At 44.5% G+C, this 13551-nt stretch overlaps 1 long non-coding RNA gene and 1 pseudogene across 2 annotated transcripts in view; one reads left to right on the forward strand and one right to left on the reverse strand.

Moving 5' to 3' along the window:
- Window positions 1-13551, forward strand: part of LOC149353873 (uncharacterized) — a 95351-nt pseudogene that overhangs the window by 14565 nt on the left and 67235 nt on the right. The gene's annotated exons all lie outside the window — the stretch shown is intronic.
- On the reverse strand, window positions 3136-4962 carry LOC149353875 (uncharacterized). The gene is made up of 2 exons (XR_016289606.1): window positions 4930-4962; window positions 3136-3803 (listed from the first exon to the last, which is right to left on the reverse strand). It is a non-coding gene; the product is annotated as an uncharacterized LOC149353875 (long non-coding RNA).

Raw genomic sequence — 13551 nt, forward strand, 5'->3', positions numbered from 1 at the left:
TAATATAACACAATGAAATTCGCGATAGTGTTTGAGTGCACACAGTGGTGAAATTAAATAATATATGAACACACAGGAAGGAGGTAGGTTTTATACAATGTTAAGAAAAACTCGCATGGTCTATATTGCGCACGGCAGACTGAAATAACCAAAATTTATCGATTGTTGCAACGGAAGAGGGAAGGCGGTTCCAGTCTTTAGATGTGCGGGGTATGAATGAATCGGAGAAACATTTAGTGTTGCATGAATTTATGCCAACCTTGTGAGCGTGGTCAATGCGTGATGATACATATGAAGGTGGAATGAGCAATTTATCGTGTAAGTCATCATGGTCAAATATCTTATGAAAGAGGCATAACCGTGCATGCTTTCGACGAAATGTGAGGGGTAGCAGATTGAGATTAGATTTCATTGAGGATACACTAGTGGTGCGATGAAAATTAGAGAAGATGAAATGAGCTGCATTATTTTGAATCATTTCTAGCTTGTTAATGAGATCAGTAGTGCCCGGGTCCCAAACTGAAGATGCGTATTCAAGTTGCAAACGAACTAACGTTTTGTAAAAGAGAAGCTTGGTACTAGAAGGAACCGAGCGAAAGTTCCATTTTAAGTAGCCTAGCATGTGGTTAGCTTTGTTGACAATGAATTCGACATGACTGTTCTAGCTAAGGTTAGAAGCAATATGAATGCCTAGGTACTTGTATGACGCTACTGATTCGAGAGCTACATTGTTAAGGTGATACGCAGGTGAGTTGCTAGATGACCTTGATACACGCAGGAATTTGCACTTGTTAACGTTTAGCGTCATTTTCCATGCTTTGCACCAAGAGGAGATGTTTTTAATGTCAGTTTGAATTGCGCATATGTCATCGTCGGTTATTATTTCACGGAAAAAGATGCAGTCGTCTGCAAATAAGTGAATTGATGATGTAACAGAATCAGGCAGGTCATTAATGAATATTAAGAAGAGTAAGAGCCCAAGCACAGTACCTTGAGGAACGCCAGAAAGAATGGGGTGTAAATTTGAGTAAGTTCCATTAGTTTCTACAAACTGCTGACGGTCTGTTAAAAAGCACTCTAGCCATTTTAGTACGTCAGTATCGAGCCCTATCATGCGCAGTTTTAGGAGCAAAAGCCGGTGACAAACTGTCAAAAACCTTGGCGAAGTCTAAAAATATGCAATCTGCAGTGGAACGATGATCAAGAATTGCATGCAATTTATGAGCAAAGAGAACAAGTTGCATTTCACATGAATATGACTTACGAAAACCGTGTTGTGCATGATGAAAAAACGAGTTTGGCTCTAAGAAATTTGCTATATGTGAAAAAAGAACGTGTTCTAGGATCTTACAGGGGATGCTGGTGATTGAAATAGGCCGGTAGTTGTAAGGTGAGTGCTTGTTTCCAGATTTATGTACTGGAATCACCTTCCCTATCTTCCAGTCTGCCGGCATCGCGCTATTTTCTAGAGACTGCTGAAATAATTTAGAAAGAATAATGGAGGAATATATCTTAGTGCTTTTCAGAAATTTTGAGTTAATGCAGTCGATGCCGGCGACTGAAAATGGTTTCAGGCCGTCAATGATTTTGGCGATTCCATCCGGGTTGACTATAACAGGATACATTGGCAGATAATTATGGGCGCAAGAATAAGGTAAGTCGTTTGGCAGGGATTTCGTGAAGTACCTGGAGAAGACATCATGTAATACAGTGGAGCATTCATCGTCAGGAACAGGTTCGTCATTAGCGCTTGTTCAAATAATTTTAGAACGGTCTGTAGGATTGATAACTTTCCAGAACTTTTTAGGATTATCTACCAATATATCGGGTAAAGTCTTTGCAAGAAACATTTTTTTAGCATTTTTAAGTGCTGAAATATAAGCGTCGTTTGCAGTACGGTATAAAGACCAACGAAACTGACTACATGAGGTGTTATCAAGCCGGTATAAGCGCTTCTTCCGGTTAGATAAGCGCCTAATCTATGAGTTATACCAAGGTGCCTTTGGATTATACGAGATATTTCGGATGGGAATAAATCGATTGATAAGCTTGGTAACCTTATTCTTGAAGAGTGTCCAGTTCGTTTTAACAGAGCGTTGCTTGAAGCCTTCTAGGAACTTTGTTAAAAAGAGGCTTAACTCACTGTTGATTTGGGTAAAATCTGCACGGTGATAACTGCGCAGTGTTTTAGTTGTCTTTAGTCTCTTTTGTTTGGGTATGTTAATAGTAAAATTCAATGCAAGATGGTTCTCAGCCCTGGCAGGTATATTATTTCTGAACATAATTGAGGGCTCGAGCACAGGAGTAAATCTAATATATTAGCAATGGTGTCCGTTATTGGGTAGGTTGTGTAACTATTTGCATGAGGATAAAGCACGAAAAAAATCTGTGAATTCCTTGGAAGTAGAGGAAGTTGAATTAATAGAAGCATTACTCACTGACAAATCAATGCCAGGAAGATTAAAATCGCCCAGTAAAAATATAGGTGTTGTCGGAAATCATGTAGTTACGATGTTGATACTGTCATGACGCTCAGAGACAAACGTCGACGATGCGTTTGGTGCGCGATAACAAGCCCGTATAATGAATTGACGGTGCGTTAGTTCCAGATATACCCATGTTATCTCTAATCCGGTCGTGACATTAAGGGCGAAAGATTCGAAATTTTTGTTAATGGTTATAAGGACGGCACCGCCTTGCCTTGCATTCCTATCACGATAAAATTGAAATTTGCACATAGCATGTGTGCGTTCACCTTGTTGCCGCTCAATGCACCGCACTACTTCACCACGGGGCACGTGCACAACGGAGTGGTACAGCACATGTTGCGGCAACAAGGTTAGCGCCCACATGTTACGTACTTCTGCGGGATTTTTTCTTACAGTGTGGCTACCGGCCGCCGCTACGCGAAAGACCGTTCATGTGCGTAGGATTGCTTTCGCAATAAAAGGAAAGGTGGATGACAGCGCGCGCCTTCCATGGCATTCAATCTTGTAATGCGTGGAAGCTGTCTAACTCATCATGGAAACATCCTCTGAATTGCACGTGGCACGCACAGCCGAGTCTGCGTGGAAGAAACTAAGTGTACAGGAATGAAGACATTGTGCGTCGTCGAATCAGGTGAATAAACGACTGTAGCCCAGAAACAATTTGTTTTTAATGAAGCAGTTCCCCCCGACCTTTTCAGTTTACAGCGTCGCTCTTCCGCGGCCCAGCATGGCGATCCTCTGCGCAAGGCTGATGGCGTCTGCGGGCCGCCGCAGCCCAGAAAACTGGCAAGGATGCAGTGGGGTCGCGCCGGGAACCTGGGGTGTGCCTCCAGTTCCTCTTAAAATGTTTTTTTTCTCTCGCTGTAGGCCGGGAAGACTGGTCGGTTCCACAGGGATGGTGCGCGGTGGTGGCGGCGGATCTTTGTGCTCAGGGCCTGTTGAGACCATGGGTCCAGACCTTTCTGGACATTTGAGCTTGTGGGCCTGCAACTCTGAAGACACGACGTGGGGCGCTGCAGCGGTTGTGTTCTTTCTACAGTTGGACAGATGGATGCCCAACCTGCTTCGTCTGCACTGGTGTCTTGAGTTGAGCGGGCACCGCACAAATGGGTCTCGTGGTGTCGTTGCAAACGTGGCCATATTCGAGTTCGGTCAGAGATGACACTGACACAGAAGAGCACCGATGATGAAACGGTGAACGAGATGACACGGTGACACGGTGACACGGTGAACGCAGAAGTGGCAGCAGCTACCGATGAGCAGCTTGCGGAACGACAGAAATGGTAGAACAACCGTGGCCAGGGTTGCCAGATCCTAATATAAAAAAATAGCCAAGAAAATGATAAAAGTAGCCAAAAAGTAGCCAGTCTACGGCCTCGGTCTCAAAAGTAGCCAGAATTGGCGCCAATACACCAAAAAAACGTCACCAGATGCAGGAAATTTACAGTTTAAAGACAGGGGGCAACCTATGGGGCAACAGTGCTTGTAAATAACTTGGATAAATAAATCAATTAAATATCCCCTGTGCCCCTTGGTGTCTGTGGCTGTTGGCTTCTTTCATGGAAGCATAAGAGGTATTTATGACATGACTTGAAAAGGCACCAGAATAAATCATTTTCTCTACGGCAGAGCAAATACTTTGTGTTCTTTTGACGCAGTCATAGTTATTAATGCGTGAGCATTAGAGGGGACATGTCGCGATTTCGTGATGGGTAAACAAAAGTGAAGCCCTACGTGAAGCCCTTGTGAGTCCTACGTGAAGGCGTACGTGGAACTCTAGGAGTGAAGCACCGCCTACCAGATTATGAGTACTCTCCCCACCATGGCTTGTGGAAGTTAAATTACTGGTTGTTGGTTGAGACTGGTTGCTTGGGAAGAGCAACCTGGGCAAAAGCCCCACCAATGGCAGCACCTGCCATCGCAGGGCAGTAGCGTATTGCTTAACCACTGTACCACGGCGCCAGGAGTGGTAGGACTCTCAGTGATCAGTAAATGTATAGAATGACCGATTCCACATATCTGGGCATTAACCCTTTAATGCTATCTCGTCATGCCCTTAAGATGAAGCTCAAGTCTGATTAAGTCTCCGATCTTTGTCTGAAGCCTGCTTGACGTGTTAAATCGAGCCTCGAACCGAAACCGAAGTGAAAACCGAAGTGCCTTCGCGACTAATTCGCGTTTGGCCTAACCCCGCTAAATTGTTCCCTATTTATCGACAACAAGGCAGGTACAACAGGATAATGGTGTTCATAAATAGCACTTCAAAAGTAGCCAAAAAGTAGCCAAGTAGCCAAGCTCAAATTTTTGTCGCCAAGAGCTCTCAAAAGTAGCCAATTTGGCGCAAAGTAGCCAAACCTGGCAACCCTGATCCGTGGCGAAGGCTGGGCTACAGTGAACTAGAATATTGGGTAGTGTGCTCCATAGAGTTTCTTACTATTACCTAGAGGGAAAGCTGGCGGCGCTGCCCTTCAACCACCATGGACGCCCAAAGCATCATGGGGCGGTGAGCTACTTGTTGCGGCACAGTCGTAATTTTTCGGAAATATGGAGTGGCACTACTAAGATGTTTCATTCCGAAAACTCTGTTCGTGTGTGCGCAGACGACTTTCGCGCGAACGCAGTGTGCAAAAGCCATAGTAATGAAAACGCAACAGCACACGACGCCAATAAAAGGTTTCACTTTTCTGAAATGCCACTAAAAACCTCTTAAAGTGTTTAAGCAACAACATTTTTTTTAAAAGATATTTACTTTTAAAAGTGTGCCTGTTAATTACGAAATATTAGATTTGTAGTGTTCATTAATTGGCCAATAGGAGAGCGAGTCGTCTCTTATTTTGGGCAAACTTTGCACTTAAATGCTTTTCTGCTCGTTTGTTGCAATCATTAGACAAGATATTGAATATAAGGACGTTTGTAGTTATCAAACAGCTTAACTTTTTTTATTATTTTTTGGCCAAAAGTTGCAGTTCCGCAACAAGTAGCTCACCGCGCCCCATGATGCTTTGAGCGCCCATGGTGGCTGAAGTGGTCCCGAGGGGTCGCCATGCAAACTCCCATAGACGGGCTGCCAGCTTTCCCTCTAGGTAATAGTAAGAAACTCTATGGTGTGCTCACTCCGCGCCGGCTCAATGGGGGAGCGGTGACAAGCGTTTGCGGGACGGCAGGCTGGAAACGCTGATTGGTCAAAAAAAATATGACGTCATACGCGTGACGTCATAGGTCACGTGATATTTAATGACGTCATGTCCGGTTGGGGACAGGCATGTTTTCCCTAGATTTTCCCCCGCCACCGCTCGTCAGCGGACGGGGCTGCTCGCGAGGAGCCGAGAGGCGAGGAGGCAGCGTGCACTGCAGCGTTGCCTCCTCGGCGTGTCCCCGTCATGTCTTTCGACCCGCCGCGGTGGCTCAGTGGCTATGGCGCTCGGCCGCTGATCCGAAAGACGCGGGTTCGATCCCGGTCGGGGTGGTCGAATTTCGATGGAGGCTAAATTCTAGAGGCCCGTGTACTGTGCGATGTCAGTGCACGTTAAAGAACCCCAGGTGGTCGAAATTTCCGAACCCCTTTCACTACGGCGTCCCTCATAGCCTGACTCGTTTTGCGACGTTAAAACCCCAATAAACCATAAACCCATGTTCTTCAGTGCGCGCGCGAGATTAAAAAGCGCACCTGTCGCGCTGCGCTGTCACACTGCATGCCTGCTTCCGTGCATTTCTTGCGGACTCCTTTCAGTCATACTTAGCTATACTTTGACCAAAAGGCTTCTTAAACAGTTATTTCAAGTTTTATTGCTATGTATAAAGAATATGTTTGTAGCAGGTGCGTGAGCCCGAACAAAAGAAAACTGTTTTTATTCCCCTTCAGTATTCCTTCTTATCGAGACTTAAGTATTTATATGTTGCAGTACATCTTTTTTCAGGCATCACAACTGATGTTTCGATGTGTTTGGTAATTGACTTCATTGTAGCTTCATACTTGCACCATTTAAACTCTGCACATAGCTCTTTTTTCACAAAAGGAAATGTGATTAGGTTTCTGAATAGAGCTGTGCACGGGCCGCAATTTCGAACCCGCGCCCGGCCCGGGACTTAACCTACCGACAGGAAGCCCGGCCCGACACTGAAGGACCCTGAGCACGCTCGTGCTCGGCCCGACCTGCAAAGCGGCGACGACACAAAAAGAGAATTTCAGGAAAATGAGTTTATTTCAATGACATTCAAATTTTGACCTCGCATTCCAGATCACAGTTTGGGATTATACACAAGACACAACGCATAAAGGTATAGATTTATCACTCTAAATATGCAAGTTGTTCATTGATGATGGCTTGATCGAAACAAGAGCGGCGCTCTTTCATTACGAATCCTGCGGCGCTGAAATTTTTCTCGCTGCTTGAATTGGTGGCCGCAACGGCTAATACTTCCATAGCAAGAGAAACGCTTGAAGTATGAAGGGGAATGACAGACGTGGTGTCGTAAGCCATGGATGGCGTGCCACAACAGGAAGACTTTTTGACTTGTTAGAGGATAAGCGAGCAAATAAGCGACAGGGCGGCGCTATACTGCGAATGCCGATGTGGCCGCGACGTCCCTGCTTGTACTATTCACGGGAAGGCACGGTGCTGTGTTCACTTTGCTGACAAGCGATTACGGCGAAACGCAGCACTGCGCCAGAATAGTACAAGCTGAGCCGTAGTGGAGGCGCCAGTGACATTCTTCTAATGCCTTTCATGTGGTGCCCCCCCCCCCCCCCCCTCCTTCGCTCTCGCCCGCGACTATTGTCCGTCTCCCCGGCCGGAACCTGCCGGGTAGGCGGACAAGAGAGAAGGCTGCCGGCTCTGCGGTGCGCTGCGAGTGGCGAGTGGAAGAATTTAACCTTTTCCCGATGTGCTGCTGCAGCGCTACTCCGTGACCCCGCGACCTCGCGTGCGCCGTACGCAGCCCTGCCTCCGCTTCCCAGAACCATCCTTTCTTCTTACAAGGCGCCCAAAACTGGTTGCTTTGCCCCAACGTTGGTACTTGCTAGAACGAAAAATGCGTTTCTAGCCCCAGCTAGCTTCTTTTTTTTTTTAGCGTTTGTACTATCCTCCCGTCCTTGTACATGCCCTCCTGGATGGTCTAGACACAAATCACTTCCTGCTGTGCATGCAAGACGCCCAGCGCACCACAGCCATATTCGCACTTCCACATATATGATACATGCTTTGCCCAACTTAGAGCCTTGGGCGTTTGGTTGTGAGTAACACCGTATGGCGCGTAATGCATTCCCATCAGGCAGAATTAAAATATGAGAAAATTCATCGCAAGATATATTTCCTTGTATTCTCCAAGTAAATTACTTCTATACTAACTCCTCCCTTCTGAAGTGACCAAAAGATAAAACAACTCAGCGTGTAAAAAAGGTGAATGCAAAAATACACTACTTTTGTGCAAAATTCACAGGAAGTGCACTTAAATTGCCACAAGTGCATGGCCAATTAAGGAAAAAAAAAACAAGGGCAAAGGACGGAGACGCACAACAGGAACACAGGACGACGCTGTGTTCTGTGTTCCTGTATTCTGTGTTCCGAGTTCTGTGTCCCCGTCTTTTGCGCTGGTTTTCTTTCTACAATCGTGAACCAATTAACTCGCCCAGCTCTCCACTCTACTGGACCAATAAGGCATCAAGCTTCACAGTGCATTAGTGTTATATCTTACGCTACATATTTTCGAATTGTTTTTGCTCGGCATACACGTCTTTCATTTGCTTAGGAAGAAAGCAGCGCAGTCAAGAAAGTTACTCCCTCCTGCCAGCGAAAATTAAAAAAATGCGGGTTTTTCAGCGCCAGTATAAAATCTTTGCATGCTGACGGCATGTTGAAATTTTCGTTAATGCACCGTAATAATTATCTCATGAAGCCCCAGCTCTTGTGGCCCAGGACGAAGAGTACGATGATTTATGGCAATATTTGAGGTGCATTTATGAGCCAAGTTCTTATTGCTCTAACGTTCTCCTAAGCAAATAAAACTGAAAATTGTGATAATTTTGATAATGCTTTATGGAACTAACACTACCAGGACGTGGTAAATAAACAAAAAATATATTCTTTGATAAAGGCCTGTACGCTGCACTTGTGCTGCTCATTTATTTCATGCTGTCCATTTTCTCAGTGCAGTGTCTTCTTTGATATGCATATTTCTGGCTCATTACATACTTTGCTTCGGTTCACAATTCTTCTTTTAGCTATATTTCATCCACTTTCCTGCCATAATCTCTATTCAAACGTAATTTGTGTAATTTTGCTTTGTCCGGGCTCCTGCAATGTTCTAGTATATATGAATGATGTGAAGACCTGTTTCAAGCTGTTGCACTATAATTCAGTCTAACCTCCTCGATCACGATCACCTAAGCCTTTCCTTATCTGTTGCCATACTTTTTTATGGAAACACTTAAAAACAAAGCACCATGATCTATTTCAGTATTGTTTTATTTGCCGATCTAATTTTTTCGAAGATAACATGGGATACCAACTCCCCTTTAATGTCCCCGTTCTCGTCTCGAAGTCGCGAATTTTTAGATGTGCGCTCAGTATTCTTGTTAGTGCATTTGCGCTCACAAGGGACTATAACAGCCAACGCGGCTAATACGCTAGATTTAATCCTGACAAATCGATCTGACATAGTCTCACCTATTACATACCTGCCAGGCATCAGCGACCACTTGCTAATGCACTATGACATTAATCTAGCCACTCCGAACACCAACAAAAAGAAAAAAAATAATAATACGAGACTACAATGGAGCAAATTTTCAGGCGATAAATAATGAACTATTTTTTTTATCGATGCTTTCCCATAGCTTTGGTGTCCGCAGCATTCACACCAACTGGAGCATGTTCACAGGTATAATCACCCAACTCACAGAACAATACACTCCTGAACGCACTGCTACCACCCACTCAATAGCTCCCTAGTGTAATAATCACATTAAACGTTTATCTAACAAAAAGAAAGCCTCTACCGCATCGCAAAGTTCTCGCCAACTAGTGAGCGATCGGACTTCGTATTCAGCGGCTTCCAACATGTATGTTCAGGCGCTCAAAAGCGCTGAAAGCACTTCCACTCACATGTAACCACCAATGTCAAAAATTCTGGCGGGTCATTAATCCTTCCACCGACGATAGTTTTGCGTTATCTGACCCGTTAGGCGACCTCATCCCTTCCGACGTTCGCGTCACGATTCTTAACCGCGTAATCACTGACAACTTTACACCCATATCTGATGTATACATATGCCTACAACTCACCACTTCAACTATGTTTTCATGCCACCTATAACTGTTGCTCCTACTGGTGTGAATAAGCTTATTGATGGACTCAGTGTTCATTCCGCTCCGGGTTATGACTGCGTTACTTAAAAAGCACTGCAGCTTATTCGCCCATTATACTAACCAAACTTTTCCAGCATTGACCAGTCAACGCTGCTACTGAGTGGAAGATCGGAAAGGTGGTTACAGTCTACAAATCCGGCAGCAAAGCATCCCCTATTAATTATCGTCCCATATCCCTTACCAATACTTGACCCAAAATGTTCAAACATATAATATTCACCAACCTTGTTAACTTCCTTTCATTGAACAACTTTTTATGTCAGCGCAACATTGTTTTCGAAAACTTTACTCTTGCGAAACACAGTTAATATAGTTTACACATGCATTGCACTGTATTCTAGACCTATCATCACTAACTGGCTGTATATTTCTGAATTTTTCAAAGGCTTTCGACGATGTATGTCACAACCTTTTGGCTCACAAACTAAAACATCTTAATATTGACTGTAACTTATTGAAATGGATTGAATGTCTACTTAATCGCTCACAATTAGTTATTGCTTACGGTTATAACACCTGTTTTACAGAGGTGTCTTCCGGAGTTCCACAAGGTTCAGTTCTTGGACCCTAGCTACTGTTCCTGATCTAACATTAATGATCCCCGCTCTCTTATGGATTCTCATATTCACCTATTCGCTGATGTTTGCGTCATTTTTAGAGAAATAACCAACACTAACAACCTTACGTTACTTCAGTCAGTGGCGGTCACAGAGAGTGGTTTTAGGGGGAGCGGACAGACTGCTGTATATAAAAAAAGAAAAAATAGAAACAACGATTTTTCATTTTATTTGCACAAAATTTTTTTTGCGCTTTGTTATTGAAAAATAAATGGCGAAAGGTATAGACGTTATACCATTACTCAATCTTTGAATGTTAACGTTTACGCGAGCAATATTCATTTCGATACCAGGGGAAACGAGTCGACGTCTGAGATAATTGCCACGACATGTCCACTAAGGTCAAAGCACCTGCCCGGACATTTCACCAGTGGGGTTAGCGGCCTTCATTTATCAGTTCTGGGAAGTGGCTTAATTTGTTCTGCCCTCAGTCCCCAAGGCGGCTGGTCGGCGCTCCTTGTCAAGCCAGAAAGGGATGGTCCCCTCGCTTGCGTCGCTGTGTCCCTGGTGGGATAAAGACATGAATGGGTGGCTCCCCCCCCCTCCCGCCGACGAGGTTGTTGGCCACCGCAACCGCAGGTAAATGGCACCGCCGTCGCTGCCGCGCCGGCGGCATGGCAAGACAACGGTGGCGGGAACTTGATTACTTTTGTATTTTGTAAATAGTGTACAAAGCTCTCCCCTGTCCTTTCTTGCTGTCGCTCCCCTCTATACTTCTCCTTACTATCCTCTCCCTTTCCCTGTCGTTTCCGCCGGCTGCAGCTCGGGTGCTTAAGATATTAGATAGCAATTGCCGCAGCCGGCAACACTCTTTTGCTTCCTTTTTTTTTTTAAATAAACCACTACCACCAAGGCAGGAACACGATACCTATCAACGTGTAGAACGTGGAATTGTGTGAAATAAGACAGCCGCTAACAAGGTGAACGTACAAAGCAGGGGACTACTTGACGAGACCGCCACTGACTTCAGTGCGAAGAATGGTGAATGCAGCTATATATGAACAAATGCAAAGTCATGCGTGTATCTAGAAAAACTTCCGTCCCACCTCACTACTACATCGATAACATTTCGTTGGAATCAGCCTCATCATATAAGTGCATCGGCGTCCACATTACTTATTATCTTAACTGGTCTCTTCATACCGAGAACATAATTGAAAATGCTAATCGCATGCTTTGCTACTTACGTCGCAACTTCTTTAACGTTCCTTCCAATTTGAAACTACTGCTTTATCAAACACTAATACGATAAAAACTCGAGCATGCAACACGTGTATGGCACCCTGCTCATGACTTCATTAATGATCTTGAGCTGGTGCAAAATAACTCTGTGCGTTTAATCCTTGTTAACTACAACCGCACAGCTATGAAGTCTAATATCTGCCTCCCATAACTGACATCGCGTAGAAAAGTGTTTCGTATCACCCTGTTCCACAAGCTGTACCATCATCCCGCTCTTCGTGATCACCTCATCCCCCGTACAATTTCTGTATCCCGCCGCATTGATCATGATCACAAAGTTGGAAGTATGTCATGCAACAGAAAATGCTGCTCGCAGTCATTACTGCCGCGAACCTCATGCGACTGGAACCACCTTACCGCAGAAGTTGCCGGCACTGAAAATTACGAGCAGTTCCGCGTAGCACTAGCTAACATTGTATATTCAGGCGCTGTTTAATGTTCATGTCATCAACTGTATTTTTCTCTCAGTTTTAGTATATTTACCATTCCCCCTGTGTAATGCCACTAGCCCGTTGTGCTCTAAGCGGTGCGGGCCGGGCTCTATTATTTTACTTTCCTTTTAGACTAGCCCACCCTAACATCTGTGTAATGCCACTGGCCTTGAGGGGTAAATAAATAAATAAACAAACAGAGTAATATGCAAGCCTCTCACACAACATTCACTAATATTTCTTTCTTTCTGTAATAACAATTTGTAGACAGCCTAAAGGCTCATATTTCACTGACGTGAAGGTTCATTTTTCAGTCACAGTTCCATACTGTAGAGCGCAGGATAGCGCTTGTGCTGCATAGTTATTCTTCTGTGTGTGTCATTGTAGGCGCTATTGTTTGTTTTCTCAAGTACTATGCACCGTGTATCCCAAACTGAAGTTCTTCTAAATCTTCTTTGATATTAGCAGTTGCAAATTCAAGCCTTCTGCAGGATTTGAAGGAGGCCCAAGGAGACGAGGGCTAATTTTATGCATATGCAAATGTAAACAGCTAATCTATCTGTACTATTGTAACTTGCATTCTCTTTTTTGCTTTATGTGCTGTTCTTACATTTCGTGCCATAATGCTGAATGTCGTGATTTTTGTATGTATTATAGTGTAAATTGATACTGTATGTCTGCTGTCAAAGTGTTTTCTTTTTCTTTACTGTAATGCGCGATTGTAATGTTTATCTCTTATATTGTTTGGTGTACTTTCCATGTTCTTTTAAAGTACCAACTTGTTTTTCCTACGTTCAAAACTGTCATCTAATGGTCCCCTGGGCCTTGTCAAGCTGTGTGCACAGCTTTTAGCCCAGGGTGACCAGCCAGATTTTTCTGGTAAATAAAGTGCATTGACTGATTTATTAATTCATTGATATGCAACTTACAAATGATTGGAAATGAGGGGAACATGTGCACAGGGCGGAAAGCGCGTGGTCTGCCAGGAAACACTGAGGTGGCCCCGAGAAGGGCCTTTAGTAAGGACGACATCCGTTTTGTGCCTCTTCACTAAGCAGCGACGACACGGCGTGCGCAGTCCTCGTTTTGCACGAGCTGTCGAAGCAATCCTTGGTAAAAAAAAACACGAGGGAACAAAGTCGTGCTGTGTATGCAGATGCGATCGCCTCGTGGTTCCATTCACGGCGAACAACCATCCGGCAAGCCTGGCTCTTTCGACGGATTCAGGAAACGACTGAAAAGAACAAAAGTAAGGAGCGAAGAAAGGTGCACTGCTTACAGGTTAGAACACAAAAACAAAGCTAGGCGCTGCACTCGGTTAACCCATTCAACGAGGCGTGGCGTGAGCTTTAAATCCGATTTCGACAAGGCGTGAGAAGTCGCTAAAGAAGCAAAGGCACACTGC

This window comes from Amblyomma mixtum, chromosome 3, assembly GCF_055824585.1.
Source record: "Amblyomma mixtum isolate Tamu chromosome 3, ASM5582458v1, whole genome shotgun sequence".
Taxonomy (NCBI): domain Eukaryota; kingdom Metazoa; phylum Arthropoda; class Arachnida; order Ixodida; family Ixodidae; genus Amblyomma; species Amblyomma mixtum.